Source organism: Ammospiza caudacuta, chromosome 2 (genome assembly GCF_027887145.1).
Source record: "Ammospiza caudacuta isolate bAmmCau1 chromosome 2, bAmmCau1.pri, whole genome shotgun sequence".
NCBI lineage: Eukaryota > Metazoa > Chordata > Aves > Passeriformes > Passerellidae > Ammospiza > Ammospiza caudacuta.
In genome coordinates, this window is record NC_080594.1 from 113,862,130 (window position 1) to 113,874,415 (window position 12,286).

A 12,286-nucleotide genomic window follows, 5' to 3' on the forward strand; every position below is an offset into this window, starting at 1 on the left:
TCATTTGTGAAGCGTCACTCCTGGTTTCTGAGCTCTGTAGCCCCAGCAGTCTCATTCACGTGCAGCTCTGGAAGCAGGTGACTCTAGTGTGGCACATGTCAGTGTGGTGGCAGATGGCAGCCAGGCTCAGGGCTGTAGCTGGAATAACCTAAAAATGGCCTGTGCCCCACAATGCAGGGCTACTGTCAAGTGTCAGGTGGGACAGACAAAAACCACCTGGGTTTGTTCATTAGGGGAAACAGAGTTAGGCTGTAACAACTTCATTAAACCTTGTGGAATTGGGCCTGGTTCCTCAGCCCCTCACTGCTCATCTCACAGTTGTCCCTCTGAGTTTCACAGGAGTGCCTTGTAGAGAGCCTTAAGTTTTGAGGTCATACTTGTTCATTGTTCCTAGGTATTGGAAAGCCAAAATGAGGTGGAATATTGGAATATCCAAGGGAGTAGACTGGAAGGAATAGATTCAGGTCTTTCCAGTTTCTTTGAGGTGAGATAAATTTGCTCCATTTGAGAGAAAGTGATTTAGGAATAGCCTGGGTTTGGAGTTTGGTGCTGAAATGACTGTAGAAACTTGAGATTTTCTGGTGAGTAAGGAAGAGGGTGGGGGAGGGAAGAAAGTAATGCCTGGGACCTCTGATCCATAGAAATGTGATGCAGGTGAATGGCATGGGGTAAGGACTGGTAAAATGTGATGTGCCCCTGCAGTCCTGGATCCATATTGGAAATAAAAACCACCCCACCAATCCAGTAGTGTGTATGGGCCTTGGAGAATAATGGAGAGGATGGAGGTGACTCCCAGGATAGCTTGCTGGAGCAGCTGCACTGAGCACACTGACTGGACCACACTAAATTTACCTGCTTTAGACTCACATTAATTATCAACCTCATCATGCAGGGCTTTGTGTTGTCATGCCATGTCCCTGGATGTGCAACATGCACTCAAATACCTTCCTAAGGCAGTTCTCCCTCCCCTGTGTGTATCTGTAGAAATACTGGAACCACGCTTAGGAGATGGGTGTGCCAAGGGAAATGTGCACTGTGGAGGTGGCCCGTGGGATCTGGAACTCCAGCTTTGAGTGTGAAAGTTTGCATTTGGTGCTTTAGCTTAGGTTTGTCCCTGGCAGAGTGCAGGAGTGGCAGAGGAGTCATTTGGGAGCCAAATCCCCAGGAACACAGGGCTGTGAGCAAGGCTCTGCACTGGGGCTTGCAGAGCTGGTGGAAGGGCTGATGTAAGGCAGTAATGGGCACAGAGTGGGTGAAAACCAAAGGAGGAGGTCTGGCCCTCAGGAGGGTTGTTCCTGCAGACTGGAATAAACCATTTACCTCTGGAGATGGAAGTTAGGCTGGGGAAAAGGCAGAGAGATGAGGAGCCTTGGGACACCAAAGCTACTGGGGTAGAGAAGTACAGAGCATGTTCCCACAGAGGTGAGGTTTGTATTTCAGTAGTTCTTGACATACTGGGCAGCAACATTTTTACCACAGTAAATAAAAGATTTGGGAAGAGATGGGTGAGATACCCTAAATTGTAAAGAAAAAGGCTGTGAAGTTACATGGTAAAAATGGTTATTGATTTGTCTTTGTGAAGCTTTGTTGTGTGGGACGTTCAAAACGTGCAGTAAAGTCAGTCTTTGGCAATAAATGTGCATGTGCCAACAGTGGCAGAGGTTATGGCAGGAAGGTTGTAGTAAATCCTGCTCTTGGTTTGCCAGTGAGGTCACTGACCTGTGCAGATAAGGAGAGGTCTTGAAACTTAGACTAATGGTGACAGGGGTGGGACTTGGATTGATGTCCTGGTGTGGAGTTCATGGAAGTGGTGAGAGCAATGGGGTTACCAGAGAGAGTTGGTTCCTGTTTGTTTGGTGTGAGGATTGAGCACAGGAGAGGCAGCTTGTACAAGCAGGATGCTGCTGGGGCTGTGGCAGCCTAAAGTTGCCCTATAAATCTCATTAAAGCTGTGTGTCTGTAGCCTTCCAAGTTTGTGAATCCTCATCCAGAGCAGTGTTCAGTGTTGCTCATATTAATCAATGTGTTCATGAAATAGCCTGCAGTCAGTTACTACAGACCACACTGAATTACAGATCCCAGGTGTTGGTGCTCATTCTTGGGTGGAGGGGAGCAAAGGATGGGTCAGGAGTTCCACTGTGCTGTGAGCTCTCTGAACTTCAGTGAACCTGGCTGGAGCTGTCACACCAGCACTCAGACCAACCTCACAGCCTGTCAGTGGGTTGTTTCTGAGGGGTGGATTGCCAAGGCTGTTGGAGTGACAGTTTCATGCTGTGCTCTCTGTCTTGGTTACCACTTTGTGTCAGAAAACAGCAGTACAGATCCTGTCTGGTTCTGCTAGCCCTTGGCTGGTTGCTTCATGGAGTCAGTGGCCTTGTGCACAACATGAGTAGCAGTTGTGTAAGCAGTCCCAGGAAGTGGGAAGTGGTTTGTGTAATTATCCTGTGCTCACAGAAAGATGACCCTTAACAAGCTGAAGTCACCTGCTGGTGGTTAATGAGGCAGGCCTGGAGCAGAGCCAAGGCCAGGAAAAGTGTAAGTGATGGGAGGGCTTTGCTGATGAAGAGCTGTCCTTAGCTCTTTCCTGGCATTATTTAGGGAAGGTCTGGAAAGGCTGTCAGTGCTATGGACCTGCAAGTCTGGCCTGCCAATTTAGGATAAGCAAATTCTGCTGTGTATTTAATTATTAAGGGCACTGCATCTCCTCGGAGAGTTTTTGTAAACAATTGAAATTCTGCTCTAAACTGCATTCTAGCAAGGGTAGGGTTTGTTCTTTGTCCTGCCACTTCAGGGGAAATTCACCATCATCTGATTTGTCAGCAAAAAATGTTGCTGCTAAAGGAATTGCATGGTTCAAATAAACATTCAGTGTGTTCAGAGCATAGATTGCACTGGGCCTGATTAATGTGCAAGTTTCAGTAAGTGATGCCATCAAATTTGGTGTGATGAAAGCTTTGCTCCCACTGGGCTTTCATGCAAACTGGAGTTTGTCAGAGGGACTACAGGCTTTGCAGGAAAGGCTGAAGTACAGCTTGGAGCAAGTGTTGGCTTTACGTGCTTAGATACTCAGTGCAGAGAATGAAACTGTTGCTTCAAGGTGGGACCTGATTACCAGGGCTTTTTTCAGAGGCTGAAGGGTTTGTATAATCTCCTTCAGTTGATGACTCACTGGGAAAGAAGGAGTAGTGATAAATTTGAAAAGGAAGCAGAATAAAAGGTTTGGCAAAGACACAAAACATCTGCTCCCAGCTGTGCTGCTGCTCTGGGTTACCTGGGGTCAATCACATCGTCATGCTGCAACTGTTCTCTTTGTCTCTTGTTCATCCTGTCAGTGCAAAGACATCAGCTTTTTCCACCAGCAATTGCAGCACCAATGTCCAGTCTCATCTGCCATCTCACCTGGAACTTCTAGATTCTACTAGAAACCAGTAATTTGCAGGTACATTCAGCTTAAAAAATGACAGCCCAATGAGAGCATAGGACACCCTGGCATATTCCTTGATTATTCTACTCTTAACAAGAGAGGAAAAGAGATTTCTGATAGCATTTCTCAAATATTTGCCCTAGTTCTTTCCAGCCCAACTTCCGTTGCTTACTTTTTGTTTCTACGTACTTGTTTCTTCTTGCAGTCAAAACAAACATTGCTTCTGATGGCACTTGAGATCTCAGAGGCTCATGTGATTGAAAACATTTCTTGTGCAGCAAGGGAAACAATCTCTCAGGGTTATTTACAAAGAAGGAACAGCCAGGAATTAAGTGGACTGGGACTCTTAATGGAAGCAGTTTGTTAAATACCACTTGTGTGCTGAGCTTAGTCAGAGATTAGATCCAGGTTAAGGGAAGTGTTCTCTGAAGAAATAGAAAAACATTGGAGAGCTGAGAACTGGCTTATGGAAACAGAGAACCACATTGCTGATCTTTTCCAGCTCTCCATTTATGCATGAAGAAGATATGCCCAGGAGTCTCTGGGTGAGAAGACTGTACTTAATTATGTTGAATTGTGTGAGTCTACAAACATAGCAGGATCATGTACTTGAAAGCTTGCCTGAATTTTGTGACTGTATCAGCTGGTCTGAGGAAGGATGCAGCCTCTTCTCACAGCTCCTTAAGCAGCTGAGGAATCTGGTAATTAGGCTACTGTTAAATCACAGTGTGCTTTATGAGAATTCCCACAGGGACCCAAGTACTTGCCTGTTTCATATGGTAAATTAAAATAATGGGCCCATTGCAACCACTGGTGCTTCTGCAGAACTTCTCAGGAGTAAATCTCAGCCAGGTTTGGAGGAGGTCAGCCTTGCCAGGAAATGGGGAGACAGAGCAGCCAAGCAAGAGGCCAGTGGCCGAGTTAGTGTGGAAGCCCAGCTCTGCTCTGAGTGAGTGACCCATGTGGCTCTGACACACAAACATCAGCTTCCTCTCACCATGACCTGGGGCTCTGGGGGCAGCCCAGGCTCCTGCTCATAGCATGGGAACTGCACTCAGCCCACAGCCACTGCCCTTGCCTTGGGACTCATAACCCTTTGGGAATAACTCCCTTGGAATGAGAGTTCTCCTTGCAGGATGAGCCTTGTGGTGGTCACCAGGCTTTTAGGGGGTTTTCTGCTGCTGCTCTTTGGTTTAGCACCAGAGTTATTTACTTGTGCTTCACTTGCTATAAAACTCTGAGTTGTTAACTCTGAAGTTTTTAAAGGAGTTAATGGTGATTTTGAAATGCCCTTGACAGGATCCCATCACAGACTGGTCGTAGCTTTCAAAGCTGCAGTCCATGACAGCATCCCCAGAACTCACAGCAAATGGAGCTGAACTCTCAGTGCCTGCAGAATTTTCTGGCCTGGGCTGTGCTCTAGGATTATGAATGTCTTAACAAGCTGGAAGCACCAGCACATTGTTGTTGATGTTGTTGACATCTGGTTGTTGATGTATGCCAATAGAATGTCTGTCTGGTAACAGCAGTCACTTCTCCAGGGTCTTGTGAACTCAGTGGAGACTCTGGGATGCACCAGAGGTCAAACCATGCCCTTTAGTTTGGAAACTGGAGTCTCCCTCCCATGTCAGGAAAGGATCATAGTACTCTGACCAGTAGTCAGAATATTTTAATATTATTGGCACAGGTTTTGGTTTAGGAGTCTGATCATCTTTCTTAACTGAAGCCCACGTGGACAGTCTGCAGACACCACGTACAGGTTCATCCCTACCTCAGTTTCAGTTCTTGTGCTGAAGACATTGGATTGGAGATGGATCTTGCAGCAATGGAAACATCTGAAAGCAGTTTAGGTTATCAAGAAAACATATCAAGAATTATGTAAATTAATTATAAATTAGGTTTAAGGACAATGAATTTGTTTTCACACAGATGGTTCAATTGAAAACCCAAATTCTTTTTTGTGATGCACTCAACCTTGGCTGTTGGAGTGGTTTTCTATTTGCAGTCACCAGATTCTCTATGATTGTGCTGTGCTGTGCTGGGTTTTATATCCATCAGGGTGTAGGTAGGGTGTTAAATTGCCAGCCATGGAGCTGGAGACCCCCACTCATTTACTGCTGTGTGTTTGTGCCATTTGTCCCCCTGGCTTGAAACCATTTTGTTTTCCTTCTGTCCTCCCTGACTCTTTCTACTAAGCCCAGGAACTCACACTTTCCTCTGAGTCCCAAACACCTGCCCTCATCCTTCTGCACCAGGTAACCCTTCCTTTTTCCCCAAACTCTGCCCACCATCTGCAACCTCTGCTTGGTTGGGGTAATTTCAGAGATCCACCTGCCTTCCCAAAGTCAGAAATTTCCCATGCTGTTGTTTCCCTGGATGTTCCTGCTCCCACAGCCCTGCTTCTAGAGGAACAGTTTGCAGGGCTGCTCAGGCAGCATCTGATCAGTAATAGCTGCAGGAATATGGCTGTGCAAGGCTTTTCTCAGCAGATTTGTTACTGTAGGTTATTTAAACACTGCTCTGCTGGGTCACTGAATTATTTCAGCCCAGAGCAGTAGCTGGCAGAACTGTAAATGGATATGGCTGTCAAATTTGCATGTAGTCCTCAAAAACTGCTTTATGAACTACTTGGTATTTGAATTCTCATCAGTTCAGGAGAAGATACATCTGCTTAGGGTTTTTTACTATTATTTTACTAGTAGCATAACAATTACAAGAATGCAATGGCTGATAAACCTCCAAAATGAGGAAGAGGCTGCTGGTTTTTATTTACATTTTATATTTAATTTTGTTTACTAGAGCATGCTGTGTTATTAAAATTAGACCTGGATGAAATGTTTTTCCTTTTCCATGGAATCTTTCAACTTTAAAATTAAAAATTTTTCTCCTTGCCAATACAGATCAAAATAGCATGTCTTTGATGTAACATAAAGTCTGGGTTGTTTGATGGCTTTGGGCTTTGTTCTACTGCTTCCTTTATTAAAAATTGCAGTAAAATGGTTTTAGTTTCTAAATCCAATTCTCAAAACACACCCTTTTAAAGAAGGGTAATATTTTGACAATTCTGAACCAGTTTTCACAATGCCCCCACCTTATAAATGTTTTTCCAAGTATCAGCACTTTCTAAGAGCCACAGAACAATTTTGTTGAACAGCTGCTGTCCAGCTCTGTGGTCACTTCATGTCAGTGTGTGACACCATTTTCTTTGTCACAGTGTGACTCAACATCTGCTGTGCCTGTCACCAGTGCAGCCTTGGGTGCTGTGGGTTCAGGTATTGATGCAGGGTGACCCCAGTGTGGGGAATGAAGAGTCTTGACTCCATGATTCAGAAGGCTGAACAAATACAATATTAAGCTGTACTATATTACATTATACTAATTCTATACTATACTAAAGAAAAACCTGTGACCCCTTACAGACAGTCATGACACAGCTTTGACCCAATTGGTCAATCAGTCCAAACAACTTTCAGCAGAGTCTAATTAACAAATCCCTTTTGGTAAAAAATCTCTATAACACATTCCACATGTGCCAAACAACAAGAACAACAAGTAGAGATAAGAATTGTTTTCTTCTCTCTCTGAGCTTTCTCACTACCTTCCCCAAGAAAAATCCTGGGAGAGAGAATTATGTCTCTCTGTTCAAAAAGTATGTAAATGCCACATTCAGGGCTGTGTGTGGGTGACACCTGGCAGAAAAACCTTATTTTAGCTCCAGTGAGCAGCAGGGTTCCTGTTTTGCTTTGCTATTCACTGTACTGTTCTATATTTTCATTTTACAAGGTTAGCACCAATTTACAAATGTACAGCCTCAGCAGTCTATGTGTTCAGTATGTGGATTGCAAAATAGATCTGATTTATAGCCCCATCCTGGTGTCAGAAATGTAGAGAAACTGTCTATTGGATTTTCAAGAGCAAAAGTGGTCCTTTAAGCTCTGGGTTAATTTGTCTCCTCCTGTGCACTGTGCAAGGCTGATTCTGCTGAGGCCAACACCAGTGTTACAGCATCTCTATTAATGCTCTTGCAAAGCACTTTTCCAGGCTCAGAAGAGACATTTGATGCAGTATTTCCAAAGCATCCTGCCTCTTGCTATGCCTTCACTACTGTTTTCTTGAAAGGAGTTCCCTGCAGGTGCTGAGTGGGAAGAAACCTCAGCAGCACAACTCTGCTGACACCTGCCCACAGCCCAGCACGGGAGGAGAAGAGCACCAAGGCCAGGCAAAAAAGAGATCAGAAGGGCACCAAGGCCAGGCAAAAAGGGAAGAGAAGAGCACCAAGGCCAGGCAAAAAAAGGGACTTTCCTTAGGGAGACTGGGCCAGGAGAGGTGTTCAGTGGCCTGCCAAACACACCAGTGTCAAATTCAGGGTTTTTGTTGGTTTTCATACAACAAAAGGTTTCCCCTTCCCTCAGTGTTACTGGGTGATGCTTTTTGCACACTAAATAACAACTTCAGAGTTAAGTGAACAACCCCTCACATCTTTTCATGCAATAAAGAACCCTGCTAGTGTCATCTGTGGGCACTGGGCACAGTAAAGATCCCTGCTAGTGTCACCTGTGGGCACTGGGCTTTGGCTACCAATGGGCCTGGCTTTTCCCCCCAAAAATGAAAGATCACAGAATCTTTGTGTCCAGGAGGTCAAGGCCTCAGCTGGCTTGTGGCAGAATTGCAAAGCCCAGTGAATAAAATTGCAGTGCTGCCCTTCAATACCCAACAACTGCAGGAAGACACCTCTTAAAGGGACCCTTGGGGGTCTGGCATCAGCCTTCACATCTCTGTGGGAGCAGCTACAGAGATTAGACCTTTTTGCCCCACCCTGTTCTATTAAAAGGTTGCCCTTTTCCCATATCTCCTGTCCTGGATGTCAAAGTAACCAGGAGGAGGAAAAACACCATTCCATGTTTCCTTGTGTCTGTAGCCTGCAGCATCCACTCAAACCAAGCACTTTTTGGAAACCATGCTGGATGACTCTGCTTTTCAGGAGGAAGTTCGTTATCAAGGCAGGAAATTGTATTTAGGTAGTAAATAAAAATTTCAGAATTCTTGATTTCTGTCCCCTTCCTTTTCAGTAAATTCCACTTTGGTTTTCAGAGTGGCACCTTCTCAGCTTAGTGCTCTTTGTGTCCTCCTTTCTCTTCTGCCTTCCTTTACCTGCTCTGTTTCTTTCCTGGTGTCTGTCTTTACCCAAGGCAGCTCCAGCCAAAAACCCTCCCCTGATTTTTTTCCCCAGTCCATGTGCTAAAGCAGCCCTGGGTTAAGCCATGAAGGCAGGCAGTGAAATGTCATTGTAAGATCTTGCTCCACTTGGGTTTTGGCCCTTTCAGAGCTTTGCCTTAGAGGGCAGGAACATCTTTTCCTTGCTGGAAACTGGAATTCCAGACCATTGCATGGTGTGCCATGGATCACAGAGGGGAATTACTGAGGTTCCTGGGGTGCTGCTACTGCTGTGCCTCCCAAGGGTGAAGGTGACAAGGTGACAAGTGGGACCATGGGAACCTCATGAGCTTCAACAAGGCCAAGTGCCAAGTTCTGGGTTGGGGCAAGCCCTGACTCCTGGATTCACCCTTGCTTTTGCTATTTTCTTGAAAGGAAAGTTTCCTGCTCATGCCTAGTGGGAAGAAATTTCATCAGCTCTCAGCACTGCTGATGGGGAGCTCCTGGTGGGCAGCTGAGGGTGATCCCTCCTCTGCTGTGCCAAGCGCTCCTCTGAAGGAGGGGACATCCTCTGCTGTGCCAAGGGGCCTCTCTGAAGGAGGGGACATTCCCTGCTGTGCCAAGGGGCCTCTCTGAAGGAGGGGACATCCTCTGCTGTGCCAAGGGGCCTCTCTGAAGGAGGGGACATTCTCAAGCCTTGATGGCAGCAGGTGCTCAGTCATGGGGTTGGCTCTGGCTGCCCTCAGAGAGGTCTGCAGTGGGTCTGACACCCAGGGGGAGGCAGCTCAGCCTTGCTGAGGAAATTGCAGCGTAGGCTTTGCCCTCCAACGTCAAAAGCAGAGAGTGGGAATGAGATCAAAGCTTTGGATGTTCCTGCTTTTAGTCACGGGACAGATCCCAGTCTGTGTCCTGGTCTGTGCGCCGTGGGGGCTGGCTGGAAGCAGCAGAGACGCTCAGGGGGAGGAGGAGGATGGCAGCTGTGTGTGCTGGCACTGGTGCAAGCTGGCTGCTGCTGACGCTTGCAGGCTGGCAGGAGGATGTGCTTGATCAGCTTTGTGGGCAGGGAAAATGTCCTGGATCAGTTCGTGCTGGCAGGAGATGAAGTGAGAAAAATACTGAGGGCTGAAGTGGTGGAAGTGAGTCCTTCCCTGGTTTTCCATGCAGAGCATTTCACAGGCCCCCTGCTCACAAGGTACACACCACATTTTTCTTTTTAAAATCACTAAACTGATCCTCTCCATACAGAAATTATCTGTTTCCTTCTCATAGTGGGAGTTATTTAGCCATTTAACTTAGGAGTGGCTGGTGTTGCCTTTTATTCCCATTATCCCCCTTGAAGTTCAAGTTTGTGTTTCCTTGCACTCAGAGGTGAGGAAAACCTTGTTTCTCTGAAGTGACACCTCTGACCCAGCCTGATTTAAGCTGTGGTGCTGCCCTCAGATTTAGCCTGGAGTGGGCTGTACTTCTCCTTCTCTCCCAGCAGAAATTCCCACTCTGGTTCTGCTGGAATCACTCAGGGGTCCTTGGAGTTCTGGCCTGGGATAGTGCTGGGCATGGCAGAGTGAGCAAGGAGCAGCTCAAATGAGTGTGTTGGTGGGTTTGATTTCTGTTGCTCTTGTACATTGTGTCACCAGTGACTTTCAGAGCACATTTTCAGGCATGCTGGGAAGCTCACCTGCAGGATAACATGACAGTGTTACTAAAGGAGCAGGCAGGAAAGAAACATGTTCAGGTTCTTGCAGATCAAACTGGAAAAGAAGCAGCTAGGGAGTGAGGAAATGGTGATTTCAGTACAGCAGAGAAAGGTGTCAGGCTTGGCTGGGTGGTTGCTGATGGGCAGGAATGGAGGGCAGCAGTGTCAGAACATTCCTTCTCCTGTCTGCTCAAGTTTCCAGGGCCCAGCTGGTGCAGGATGCATATTTGTACTGTGGAGTGCCAGTAAACCAGGCTAGAGAGGAGCCAGGCTGACTTAAATAACATAAAACTACTGTCCTTTAGTGGGAGACCCTAAAAATCCCAGGGATAGTGCTCAAGACCCTTTTGTGTGATGAGAAATTAATTCAATTTCAAATTCAACACCATATAGCCAATAGTGAGCTTAATTTATGCTTCAATTTCTAACATTAATCTTTAATTTAGCCCAGTGCCTCTTCATCTAGCTGAGAGCTGAGCTTTTGATTAAAGATGCTGCTCGTCAAGGGCTGGAGCCCCTCACACTCTGCAGTCACACAGAGCAGATGGTTACCCAGGGGAGCAGAGACAGACCTGTCTGCTCAGACTGCTCAGTCTGTTCATAACTCATAGCTTGGGGATTGGAAACTGGATATTCTATTAGTTCTGGAGCTGGGCTCTTAAACAGTGCAAGAGCCCTTCCTTTTTAACTGAGGATAATTCAGTTGGAGCTGGACAAGGATTTTGCATGTTCAAATACAACTTTTCACTCTTCCCTTGCAGCTTTCCTGTTTTGGTGTGCAGTCATGTGTCAGTATGTTACAACTGTTCATGTTCTGATGGACTGAAGCAATTTCAGGGGAAATCTGAGGCCCCAGAGCACACAGGGGTGTAAGGCAGAGAACTGCCCAGGTCCCAGGCTCCAAACTTCTTCCATCTCTTCCATTGTCTCTCACTTACCTTGTTGCCAGGTGCTTTGGTTTTAACACCACAGAACTCCTGCACAAACTCCTTCTTGGACCATCTTTTTCTACCTCATCCCACTTTGTCTCCTTTCCATTATTTACCTCCTTTGCCCAAATGGGAACATAAAAGGGTTGGGGTTGGGTGGGACCCTAAAGATCACTCAGTTCCAACCTTGCTGCCATGGGCTGGGAATTTTCCACCAGACCAAATTGCTCAGAGCCCCATCCAGCCTGGCCTTGAACACTTCCAGGAGCAGGAAATGCACCTCTCTGAGCAAACCTCTCTGGGATCCTCCCTCTGGAGGGTAACAGTGTGCATGCCAGGACTTGTGGGACAACAGGAAACCTGGGGAAACTCATAGGAAAGCAGGAACCCAGTCCCAGGACATCTGTGATGCTCCATGTTTGTACAGCATCTAGGGAAGTAGCATCTTATCTGAATTGCCTTGCAAATCCATAGGATTAGCCATGGGAGCAGGGAGGTTTAGCTGTGTAATTCAGAGTGATGCTAATGAGAGTTTAGAGAGGGCATTTCACAGTGGTCTCTTAGGTCTTCTTCTCTCCTGGTCTCACCTGTGAGCTCTGAGAGTGTGGCTGACAAACTGTAACCAGAAGTCACAGACCTGAGCAGAAATCCCTGTCTGGGGAATAACCAAGCAGTGCTTTACACTTTGCTGTAGGAAATTCAGGGATTAGCTGAGACTGTGTTTTAAACCTCCCCCATAAACAGACTCCAGCTGTGGCAGCCCTGGGATCTGAACCCTCTTGCTCCAAGCTGCTGTGCCAAATTAGAAACAGGCTTTTTCCTGGGCTGGCTTTGTCCTGAGATGATCTCTTAGGTTTGTGAGTGTGTTCTGACTTGGCAAAACTCCAGTTGTTTAAAATATTCATGGAGCCAGCTGTGAACCTGCACAGGCCCATGGTGTGATGGGTGACCACAGGAACCTCTGCAGAGCCACAGCACTGCTGGTGTGGGGGCTCACAGCTCCACCCAGGCCATCCATGAACCCTCATCACCCCTGACCTGTCACAGCTGAGAGATGGAGCTGCAGCTTCTTCTGGGAGATAAAAG